Source organism: Podarcis muralis, chromosome 6 (assembly GCF_964188315.1).
Source record: "Podarcis muralis chromosome 6, rPodMur119.hap1.1, whole genome shotgun sequence".
Classification (NCBI taxonomy): domain Eukaryota; kingdom Metazoa; phylum Chordata; class Lepidosauria; order Squamata; family Lacertidae; genus Podarcis; species Podarcis muralis.
Window position 1 is genome coordinate 25,883,903 of NC_135660.1, and position 13,000 is coordinate 25,896,902.

Below are 13,000 nucleotides of genomic sequence, written 5' to 3' on the forward strand. Positions count from 1 at the left end.
TTTTTTAAACCATGCATTCATTAGATCAGATTCATTTTTTATTCATGTTATTACATTAGTATAATAATACAGTTTTAATTTTATGGAGCTGTAGGCATTTAGGTAATATCAGCTCTAGTACTGTGTGTGGGCTTGATGATCTAGCTTAAATCATTCTAACTGTATGGAAGCTATTGGGATTCTGCTGAGTCGTATCAGCTAAAAATCTGACCTCCACACTATTTTAGAATATCTTTCCTATGAAGCATCCTCTTTCCTTCCTTTTCTCATTAAACATTTATTTAGAAGCAGCAGTTTGCTAGGCACTGTATTGGGCACAGAATTAGCATGGCTCGACCCAGAAGGCTAAGGAATGAAATCAGATAATTTTATGTAATGAATGAGATTTCCAAGAAAGAAGGTGCAGGACACAAGCAACATGGACAGGGCAAAAGTGAAGAGAGGAAGGGAAAGATTTTGGTGCAGGAATATCAACACTTTGAGTTCAGTAGGAAGAGAAATTGTTTGGACAGATGGATAGAGGAGGCATTCCAGATACAGGACATAGTGTGAAATAAGGCACAAAGTTTTAAGTGTGGGATGAAGAGGCAGAAGGTTGGGAATTACATCAACCAGCCGTTTGTCCTAATGGACTTTATCCAGAGTTGTCCTTAAAATGTTAATTTTGGGAGTTTTGACTCCCAAGGAACTGTTTTGCTGCTTAATTTGATTCCCCCCCCCCCAACAGGTTGCTGTTCTAAGCTAACTGACCCCTCACTAACTTATTTAAATAAAACCAATATATATTCAAGCATTCATGTGGGCATAAACAATACTAAAAGTTTTAAATACGTTTGGGGGGAAATGAAAGCTAAACCAAGCAAAAACCGTGAAGGAGTGCCGGGGAGAGATAATTCGCATTGACTTCATAGCAACAAGTGTCTCCTAGCTTCAAATTTGCATGTGCTTTGTAGCAATCCACTTCTGTACACATGTGAATATCCACCCCTGCACTGCATCAAGCTGTGATATGATGGGATGAGCTGACACAACTGATTCTGTTACTTTAATTTTGCTCCATGAGGTTGCTGTGCCCTGCGTTCCACTTTCCCTGCATTATTTAGGGTAGCAAACCAGTTCTTAGAACCACTGAAAAATAACTATTTGAGGGTATGAATGTGCAGGCTGTGTTTGAAGACTAGGCTGAGTTGTATCCAACGATGTTGCTCAGCTGATGATGAGGCTTCCATCAGTGGAAGGAGAGAAGGTTTGGATTATACCTCCGGGTATAGGGCAGTATATAAATTAAATAAATGAAATGAAATGAACAATACCCCTTTAGGCGCCAGGCGGAAATGTTCCTTTTTAACTAGGCTGACCTGATCAAAATCATATACAGTGGTACCTCGCAAGACGAATGCCTCACAAGACGGAAAACTCGCAAGACGAAAGGGTTTTTTGTTTTTTGAGCTGCTTCGCAAGACGATTTTCCCTATGGGCTTGCTTCGCAAGACGGAAACGTCTTGCAAGTTTGTTTCCTTTTTCTTAACACCGTTAATACAGTTGCGACTTGACTTCGAGGAGCAACTCATAGAACGCGGTGTGGTAGCCTTTTTTGAGGTTTTTGAAGACTTTGGTGATTTTTGAAGCTTTCCCAAAACTTTTCCTACACCGTGCTTCACAAGACGAAAAAAAATCGCAAGGCGACAAAACTCGCGGAACGAATTAATTTCGTCTTGCGAGGCACCACTGTACCCTTTAAAATGTGGCTCTTTTTTGGGGGGGGGAGTGTCATTGGATTATTGTTTTTATTTTGATTTTATATATTGTGATTTATTTATTTTTCTAAACTGCCCTGAGACCTCTGGGTATAGGGAGGTATATAAATTCAATGAAAATGAAATGAAATGAGGAGGAGGCAGATTTAAACAATTTCTCATCCTCTTGCATTCTGCTAAATCTGCTCTGCTCTGGATCAGGTTTAGGAGGGGTGGAGGGACTTACGGAATCCCCATATTTGAGGCATCCTTTGCCTGAATATATCTTAAAGCACTGGTAGCCAACACAAGGGTCTCTAGATGCTACAACTCCCATCATCTCTGATCACTGGTCATGCTGGCTGGGACCGATGGAAATTGGAATCAAGCAGCGTATTGGCGAGTATGTCACTGGCTCCCATGCCTTTAAACAATGCTTCACGAACATGAAATTTATTACGGTCAGAGACCAGCTTGTGAAACACAAATGGAACTACAATCCCAATAGCAAAACAAGCATTTAAAACAATATACAACAATGGATTTTAAGTTTAAAAATGTGATAGGCATATAAACACATAAAAATTTTAAGATAGACCACCTTAGAGAAATGACACAGAGTCGCCCATGGATCCGAGTTTGGGAATTTTCTTAACAAACTAGATTGAATTGGGGGATGGTCTGCACCTACAGATCTGTGTGCAGAATCTGGCGACAATCTGGGTCGTCTTGTAAACAATGCTTCACTTACATGTTGTGGTGATCTTTTAAAAGTCTTTTGAGAGCATCCTCTCAATTAGTAGCCAAGTCCATATAGCATGGAAATGACAGGGGCTGGAACTCAGGCGTTTTTGCACATGAAGCAAAAAAAGCCAAAATGTGTCTGCTCACAATTTGAACTCATCTGAGCCGAGGCAACGGAGGGCAGTAAATTGCTACCTGTGATGGCCACTTAGCAGATAAGCCTAGCGTTGTTTAAAAAGCTTTATAGGACTAGCTCTCCCTTCCAACTCTGATTCTGTGATTCAGATACAACTGGCAATTATATTAGGTTCTCATGGTCAAACTTTAATTGGCAGTGATGTTGCTGCAAATGTTCTGTTTAGTCTGATTTTTTGTTTGTGTACATTGTCTATATTTATATATAAACTGTTCCGATTCCTAGAGTTGGGAAGGGATGGAAGCCAAAGCAAACAGACAATTACGCAAGTGCTGTTTTCTTAAAATCTAATTACCGGACTTCAGTTCCTAGAGTAACATAGTGTACGGTCATTTACCAAGTCAGAACTTACCACAGTGTACTAGTGGTGCCTGCAGCAACCCTGCCAAGTGGCGAGAAGAGTTTGCAAATTGTTCACACCCTGTCCCAAAGTCTAGTGAATCAGAAGCCTGGTGAAATTCTCCTTACTATTTGGCAGGGCAACCCAGGCTCAAATGATTGTATACACACTTGGTTGTAAAAGTTGCCATTTCTAAATTTCTGTTTCTTTTCACCCTATTCAGAGCCCCATATTTGCTCCGCTGTGCTCATGCAGAGCTCCTGGTTATGCCCAGATTTCACATTGGAGAGCCTGTTCCCCTAACAAACTGTTAGATGGGCATGATGACATCTTTCATCTATAAAGGGGAAACAAGGTAATATTTTTCTAGCATATTTCATTTTCTGATGTAAAAGCCAGTACTCGGAAACACATCATTGAAAGCAATCTATTAACAATTTTCATTTGCCTTTCCCCCCTTTTTTGAAAGCATTATACGTCTTGTTTTTGTTTTTGACTATTTCTGGTCGTTTTCATGATGAGAACTATGCTGGAACACACTCTATATTTGATGCTGATGCCCTTGAACGGATTCATTTAAACTGATAGGAATCCATAAGCATAAAAACCAATATTATTTCATGTGTAATATTGTCATTGTGGCAGGCACAGTGCATCATTTCTGCTGGAATTGTTTCTCCTAATGCATAAGTTACCAGAGTGCATTATAGATGAATGTTTGCTTCTTTGCAACTTTAACCCTCTGTTCATTCAAGTCTTCATTTAAAGCTAAACAAACAGGCTGGTAGATTCTGTCGGTGTTACGGATCTTCCTTGAAGACTTTGTTTCATACATTTGATGCTTGTTGCTAAAATGCTTGAAAGCAGTATTCTCATTAATTAGCAGCCTTACAGGAATAACAATTAACATCTTCTCAAGCAACTGTAAATTAACATAGTTCACACATGATTAATGTAGTTTTTTTGGGGGGAAAGGTATAGTCAGGACTGTGTGTACAATATAAGGAATAAAAAGAGACAAACTTTTCTATCCCCACCATTCAAATGATTTGATGTGTTTTCCTTTGCACATCACGTTGAATGTGTTACAAGCACAATAACGAAAAAGGGTCACAAGGCCAGAAATAAATTCTGCCTCTAAAACTCCTAGCGCTAATTAATCACTTCTGATTTCTAATGAAAACAAATATCATTAGGCAGGTATTGAATTAAATAGATAGCGACAGACTTTTCACTCTGGATAACACCAAAGCCATTTTTTAAAATTTTTATTTCAGAAAAGGAGCTCTATCTGAATGTTGAAGATCAAGCTTTTCCTAAATTATAATAATATTTTTTTTCCAGCTGCATGATCTGCTGGTTTTTATAGCCTATAATTATGAACTTTGTATTTCACAGGTGTCCTACTGTCAGGGTGGGGGAGGTGGAAATCTCCATCTTTTGAAATTATGGGATGCTGCCTCGCAATGGCAGAATCTAATCTGCTCCCAATTTGTGTCAGCATTTTGCATGGGGGGGGGGACTCAAATCCTCTATAAAACTAGGAATCAGTGGAAGGTATCCCCCCTCCCTTCTTTTTTTTCTCTGGGCTTCATAAGCCCAATGCAATTAGGCAGCAAGTGACTGTATGCCATATGCATTTATTGCTCTTCTTAGCATGTGTTACTTTGATGTGTTAGGCTGGAAAGCAAACTCTTTTTCTTGGGCAGCCTTCCTCCTGGGTCTTTATACTGCTTAGCAGTTGAGTGTAGACTTTGAAACACAGCCTAATTTAGAGGCAGATGCTGCAGCTGCTGCTGTCATTTCAGCCGTCTCCCCCCTTCCCCGATTTTGCTTTGATGTAAGCTTAGAGCCGTTGTTGTTGCATTGGGTACACTGGCTTCTCCTTCCTCAATTCACAAAACAGAACCTGCATAATTTTAACCATTTGTGTGTGCGCACGTGTGCTTTTGCTCCTAAATCTTTTCCTAGCAGCCCCGCTCGCTGAGGACGCCTCGCATAGCAGTCACATGTGTTGTGCCAGCCTCTTTCATAATCACACGGGAGAAGAAAGCTGTACGGGAAAGGAAAACAAACAAAAAGTCCCTTTGATTTTGACCCTTTGATGTTCAGCGAATGACTATGGACATCAGGAAAAGAAGGCATGTGTTGGCCGATACCAAAGCCATTCAGTTGTTTCCAAAACCTGCATAAGATCTGAGCATGATCGACAGAGCCAGTTCAGATGTGATAAACCAATTGTCGGAGAAACATGCAGAGCTGGTACTGGGCTTGCAATTTGGTCAGGCTACAGGCCCAGAGATGTCACCATAGGAGAGGCCCTGCTTGTGGTGTCTTTGGTGAATGTGCCCTGGAGTTCAGGGCCGGCCCACCCATGAAGCAAGGTGAGGCAACTGCCTCAGGTGGCAAGATCCACAGGAGCAGCAGATCCATCCTCCAAGGAATGCACCTTCCACTGCAGCTGTGGTGACTTCCTTGAGGGCTGGATCGATCTCCTCCTTGGCAGTCCTACCCCAATGCCACCTCTACAGTGGCCCCTTGGTAAATAGGAGGCGCTGCTGGTTTCCACTACCACCCTTGTTTTGATGAAGATCTTTACCCCCCCTTGTTCCTGATATAGATCTTTACGCACCACTTATTCCCCACTTGAGCTTGGGGAGGCTACACCATTTTGTGGTTCGCCTCAGGTGCCAAAATGGCTTGAGCCAGCCTTGCATGGAGTGTCACCACACAAGACGGGGCCTTTTCAGTGGTGGCACCCCAGCTATGGAACTCCCTTTTTACTGAGGTCAGATTATTCCCCCACATTATATGCATCCAGATGGCAACTCAAAGCCTATTTGTTGTAACAGACCTTTGGAGCGTATTCTGAATGACATAATTTGTATTTGTATTTATGCTTATATTTGTGTTTGTAGAATTAAATGGTGATTCGTTTACCATACTTTGTACTATGCTTTTACTCTGCTTTTAATGCTGTAACTTTATTGCTAGCTGCCCTGAGTTCTTGCGAGAGGAAGGACAGAATATAATAAATAAAATGTCAAAAAACTTGATTATTATTAATAAAATATACATTTAATGATATCATCATCATTATTTGATGATGGACTGGTGTCTCAGACAGAAAGCCCATATATGTACAACTGAGGCCCTGCTTAAGGCCATCATGCTGGCAGGCACTTGGAAAAGGGCCTTATAAGGCTCCACACCTGTGGTATCCAGTCCCATTTGAGATTAGGGAAGCCTTATCCTTTGACAGTTTCAAATGCGGCAATGAAGAACTCATCTCTTTTCTGTTTCCTTTAGTGGCTGATGTAAATCAAACTGCAGATATATTTATTATGGTTTGGTTAATATATATAATATATTTGCTGGGTATTTTCTGTTTTGTGCTGGCTCTTTTTATGAAGCAGATATCCAAAGTGCTTTTAAGTTCTGTTTTATTGGTTGTATTTTCATGTGTATTTTGTAAGCTGCTTTGTGAAGAATTTTTCCAGAGAATGGAGTTGTACATCTGTTAAACAGACTTCCTTAGCTTTTCACATGATGACTCAGAAAGCAATGAAAGATCTCATCTGTACATTGGCTATGGCTGGATCTAGACACGTCAAAGAAGTGATTCAGTTAAATGCATTGTAAACTCATAGAGGGAAATCCAGTAGGGATAGACGGGACTTCACAGCGCCATCAGGTGTCATAGTGTTATATCGCATATACAACGCATATAAAACACTTTTTGTTTCCCATCCTTTATCAACCAACCCCAGACCCATCCATACCTTATTGTGTATGTTAAGTGCTACCAAACACAGGTGATAACTAATAATGAAGTCTGCACTGTGTTGGATATGGTGCTGAAGAAATGATTTTGCATGTAGCTATCATGGCACAGAGTGCCTATCGCCAGCTTTGGCCGATGCATCAACTATACGCCTTCCTGATCAGAGATAATATGGTCGCTATGATACATGCTTTGGTAACCTCATATTTAGGCTATTGCAATGCACTTTGCGTGGGGCTGCCCTTACAGCTGGTCCAGAATGCTGGAGCCTGGGCTGTGTGGTGTGCCCCTTATTGTCTCACACTAGTGATAAGGGATCTGCACTGGCTGTCTTTCAACCACCAAAGCAGATTTAAGGTCCTGCTACCTGCATATAAAGCCCTAAACAACTCTGGGCCAGGTTACTTGAAATACCACCTTCTCCTCCACAGTCCAGTAAGGCTGTTAAGATCAACGCATGGAACCTGGTTAACTCTGCCATGGTAACATGGAGGCGGGCATTTTCTCAGGTGAAACCAGTGTTGCAGAATGCCCCACCCCGAAATACAAGAAGCCGCATCAGTACTGGCATTCTTCCAGCTCTTAAAGACACACCTGTTTAGTCAAGCATTCCCTTGATTCCCTAATGTGAACCTCTTCATTATATTGTTTTAATGGGCTTGTTTATTGTACCTTTCAGTTCCGGATGTTTATTTTGATGACGAAATTGTTTTATTGTGTTTTTTAATTATGTGCGGCTACATTTTTAAAAAATAATCAATTTTATGCTTGTAAACCACTTAGAAGCCACTTGGGGAAAAAATGAATTAATAATAACAATAACAATAACAACAATTCACCACCAACATTGCAACTTTGCAGGGCCTTCCTACCGCTTTTTCATGTGGTTTGTGGCCTTGGTGGGAGATGTAAATAATCCACCGCAGTATATCGCAAGATGTTTGCTAGGCATTTTGAGGATAAAATTGCTTGCAGCTGCCATGGCTTGGAAAAAAAATTGTTGACATGGATCAGTCACTTGGGGCATCTTCTGATCCTATTTTGTGAATGATTTTTAATCGTTAAACCCTTAAGGTCTGTGAGACAAAATCCTGGGCCAGGTCCAGCCAACCACCTGTTTGCTTGCTTCTTGCCTCTCTTCGCTTATCACATTTTGCATGGAGGAAGCAGCTACCTGGGTCCAGGAGGAGGTAAATATGGTACTGAGAGAGCTTGTGGTCTTAACTCCCTTAAAGGAGGCCATGATAGAAACTGCACCTGAAGAAACCTGACTTCAACTCAATGATATGAACAATTATTGGCCAGTGGCCAATTATAGAGGTCCTTGAGTAAGTGGTTGTCAGCCAGCTCTAGATACTCTTGGATGAGACAAATTTTCTTGATCTATTTCATGTGGGTTTCAGGCTTGTTTTTTGGGGGTAGAAATTGCCTTCCCATCACTCTGTGGGATTATAATCAACCAACCAACCAATCAATCAATCAATTAATTGATATGCAGATTACTTGCCAAAGTGACTTCTAAGCGGAATGGATGTGGAAAAATTGCCTGAGTTGGAGACTGGAGGCTGGGCTTGGGGTTGGGGTGAGGTCGAAGGAAAGGGAGGATAGGTCCTTACATGTTATTGTGTGCAGGCAGAGTTTTTAATAGCTACCCTGTTGGTAGTGAAAAATTCACAATTTTTAAAATCTGCCATATTTTCAATTTACAGTTCAAGTCTTTGCCATTCATTATACAGCATTTCACATCCTTTCTCTCTATCAGTATCTAAGTGATACACAGCATATCCTCATAGATGAATCATTATAATGTCAGATGTTAAAAGTCATGCATTTCAGTGCCCAAAGAACCCTAGTAAAAATAATAATTGTGCTTGTGTTTTAGTCATGTAATGAGAAGCTGAATTTGAAACGAGGAATTGAGGTGTGTGCTTTTCCTTCAGATTTTTTTTCAGTGTTTTGTTTTTGCTAATAGCAAGTAACAAACTGAACAGAATGTTCAGGTGTACAGTAGTACCTTGGGATGCGAACGGGATCCGTTCTGGAGCCCCGTTCGCATCCCAAAGCGAACGTAACCCGTGTCCACGTGTCTGTGCCTGCGCGTGATGTCATTTTGATGCGCTCCGTTACTTCTGGGTCAGCACGGAGTGCAACCCGAATTTGCCTAACCCGAAGCATATTCATCCCGAGGTATGACTGTATTATAATTTTTTTTTGTATTCCAGCAAGATACCCCCACCCCCCACTCCAGTGCATTGTGGCCCAGCTGAAGAGACTTGCTTACAGGAGAGGATCCAAGAACAGTTCATCACACTATCAGTGGCACCCATCAAAAAAGAGGTACACACATAAGAGGTGCACTAGCATTTACTGATTTAGGACCTGTCCTTGCTATGGAGCTCAGTGTGCCACACTCTGGCCCTTCCACCTTTCAATAACCCTGTGGGATAGTTTAGGCTGGAAGAGAATAACTGAGCTAAGATCATCCAATAAGTTTCATGAGAATTTAGACCGGTGTCTCCCCTGCCATAGACCAATGTTACAATGCTCTAATACAGGGGTCAGCAACCTTTTTCAGCTTTGGGCCAGTCCACCATCCCTCAGACCATGTGGTGGGCCGGACTATATTTTGAAAAATAATAATGAACGAATTCCTGTGCCCCACAAATAACCCAGAGATGCATTTTAAATAAAAGGACACATTCTACTCATGTAAAAACATGTTGATTCCCAGACCGCTGGATTTAGAAGGCGATTGGGCTGCATTCGGCCCCCGGGCCTTAGGTTGCCTACCCCTGCTCTAATATGATGATGGTCATGAAATGTCATCAGTGGTGTTTTAAGTAATAGTATCAAGAAAACAAGTCCTGCCCTGAGGTGCTTATTGTCTTCGATCTGACACTCTAACAATCTGAGTGGGCAACTGGGAGGAGTGGAAGAATGAATGTGAGGGTCACAGTGGGATCAACCCAAAATTTTTCATTGCAATTTCCCATACCCATTCATAAAAGTGGGAGGGTCTTTCAGGGAAGTGGGATGAAACTTACCGCTTCCAGCCACTGGTGGCCACCCCCACCATTGAAGCATCTGTCAGAGCAACACTATGTCATATCATTTGTGGGGAGTGGAATGATGGATAATAGTGGATAGTCTTTCAGAAGAGCAGGTCTTTGGAGCGATGGCTCACTTGCTGCAGAACTTCTTGTTCAGAGTGTTATCTGAGGTCTGTGGAATTTAGCAGTCATGAGCTGGATCAGGATTATACCCTGGAACGTCACAGTTTATTTATTCCATGTTTTTAGTTGTCACATTCAATTCTGTAGTAGTTGGGGGAAAGAGTTAGGCATGGTGGTATCTTCAGCAGAACTTGATTAAACGTAATTCAGAAAAAAAGAGTGGATTAGCTGAATGTTAATCACGGTGCTTAAAAAAAAAGAGAGAAAAAAAAATCACCAAGGAAAATATGATTATTGTTCTCCTCGATGTTTATAGCACCATTTCTGTGCCTCACCCACAGATTTGTTGCCTGACTTTTATTAGAAAAGGTCAAATTTTGAGTAATTGTTTGATGGTATAATTAAGCCTAATTAACAAGTAATTCCAGGAAGACTGAACTATTATAGCAGTGATTTTGTAGTGATAGACTAACAGAGAAAGTTAGTTCATTTTTAACTCCTTAATAGCTTTCCCTCTACTTATTAAAGAAGAAGAGAAGGGACTACACACTCCGTTTGCCCCTGTCTGTAATAGCTTGAGTGTCGCCTCACTTGGAGAGTCATACAGATGGATCACGCAGTTCTTATTTTTATCTGTAAGTTGCCTTGAGTTCCATCAGGCAAAAAGGTGGGGTGAAAATAAATATATTAACTTGGTCATCACCATTATCTCTTGGAGATATTGAAGTGTCTGGATGAAAAGGCTTAGTTGCATCGGTACTTAAGAGGGGGCACCACTAAAATGGAGAAACTGTAATCACTTTAGATATTAAGGACTTCCACCATGACCTCTAAAGTGTGTGATGCAGGAAATCCATATGGGGAACAAAAGGCTCATTCCACATTGTATTATTGGAAATAAATTTACATCATGCATGGAAGAAAACAACCAACCAACCAGCCAGAATGGCTGGCAAGACATTGGCAGAAAATCTTTAGTAAACAACTGCAATCCACATAGAGCCAGTGCATATTAAATGTGTGTATGGAACGTTTGCCTGCTATTGCATTCAAGGCATAGTGTAACTCTATAAAAAAATAAGTAATAATACACCCATAAAACCATATAACACACCCACCCACCCCGGGAAATAGGCAATTCATAATTGTGTTTCACATGGGTCTGTGTGGACACCCTTTCTTTCTATATAAACAACCTGCTGCTGTTTTTGAGATCTGGAGGGGAAACACTCTGTGCAGCACATGTCTTTGGGGTCTTTTGGGTTCTTTGGAATATGCACACATGGCCAGCACATGGTGCCTTCATCCTGGCCCTCTAACAGCAGTGCTGATGTCTCATTCTTTTCATTTTATTTCCCCCTGTTGACGTTACTAGTCCCTACTCCCCTATCACCGCCACCACCCCAATCAAATTTGTTTGAACTGATGGTCAATTAAGAACTTTTCTAAAAGTATTGCAATAACTTGACTGGACTTTAGTAGAAAAATGCAAGCTAAATCAACAGCACATCCCACCTGCCATTTGCAGGAATCTGAATCAAAGACATGGGACACCGACCTTTATTGGTTGGAGGTGTTGCTTGCATAAGTATCACATTTCTAATGCACACACTTCCCCAACACTCCCATTTTTGAACGCATTATTTGATTGGAGAGTGCATTGCAAAATTCAGAGGCATGCAAGTTTTGAACAACAACTTTGTTTCAGTTTGTGTATTGCTTCAGAAAGTGTAAACTGGGTAGATTCGCATTAAAATGTGGACCAAACTGATCTTCTCGCCCATGCCTACATGTGATGGGGAGGGGGAAGAATGGGGCTCTTCTTAATCCTTTCTCCTCAATATGATTTTATCTCCACTGGTCAGGTACAGAAGCTCCTTCCGAAAGATGAGTCTTAGTCCATAAGGGTCTTTAAAGCAGTTTGAATTGTGCTTGGAAGTAAACCAGCAGCTAGTAGTGGTGACTGGCATGATGTGTTGCTCTCATGTGTTAGAAGTACAGTGATTGCCTTGTATGTTAGATTACCTGAAATTTCTAAGAAGTTTTCAAAGGCATCATCATATATAACACGTGGAATTAACCTCATCTGCAGACTATCAGAACATGAATAACCAAGGCTTTGCCATTGTTGTCTACCCTTGCTGGCAGAATAAAAGGAAGGACAGGCATCATTCATCATACATCATTTTCAGTTTTGCTTTTGTTTTAAATGTATAAGTGTGTTCTCTCTCTCTCTCTCTCTCTCTCTCTCTCTCTCTCTCTCTCATATCTATCATCTATCTAGCTATCTAGCTATCTAGCTATCTAGCTATCTAGCTATCTCTATCTATCATCTATCTATCATCTATCTATCTATCTATCTATCTATCTATCTATCTATCTATCTATATCTATCTATCATCTCTCTATCATCTATCTATCTATCATCTATCATCTCTCTATCCTTCTATCTCCCCCTATTTGGAACAATGGGAGGGGAAGTACAGTCAGGCGTACCTTGGTTTTTGAACAGCTTAGTTCTCGAATGTTTTGGCTTCCGAATGCCACAAATGCGGAAGTGACTGTTCTGGTTTGTGAACTGTTTTTGGAAGCCGACTATCTGACGGGGCTTCTGATTGGCTGCAGGAGCTTCCTGCAGCCAACCAGAAGCTGTGCTTTGGTTTCCGAATGTTTTGGAAGTCGAACGGATTTCCGGAACGGATTCCATTTGACTTCCAAGGTACGACTGTAATGACATTGATATTTGCCAATTCATTTGATGAAATCCAGCCTCCAGTTTGGGGGTAGGTCTGGGGACAATTCAGATCTACATCTTCCCTTCGTAGTCTCCCCTTTTGGCCCTAATGATGCCATAGTTTCAACATCAGTAGGGCCAGGGCCAAGGAACATTCTAGGGAAAGGGCATTAGATTTCCCTCTCCAAGGCTGGAGTTCTTTCCAGTAAAACTGCAGGTCCCAATACTAAAAAGCAATGGCTGATTGAATATGGAACAATAATTTCTAATTAGTGGTATTTGTGATATTCCGG

At 41.1% G+C, this 13,000-nt stretch overlaps 1 long non-coding RNA gene across 3 annotated transcripts in view; it reads left to right on the forward strand.

The window, feature by feature from the left end:
- Positions 1-13,000, forward strand: part of LOC114597853 (uncharacterized) — a 239,187-nt gene that overhangs the window by 200,005 nt on the left and 26,182 nt on the right. For 2 of the 3 annotated variants that reach the window (XR_003706904.2, XR_013393144.1), the window contains 2 exons: positions 3,240-3,371; positions 9,023-9,137. This is a non-coding gene — a long non-coding RNA (uncharacterized LOC114597853). The remainder of the gene's footprint in view (positions 1-3,239; positions 3,372-9,022; positions 9,138-13,000) is intronic. The other variant, XR_013393143.1, reaches the window with a different exon arrangement.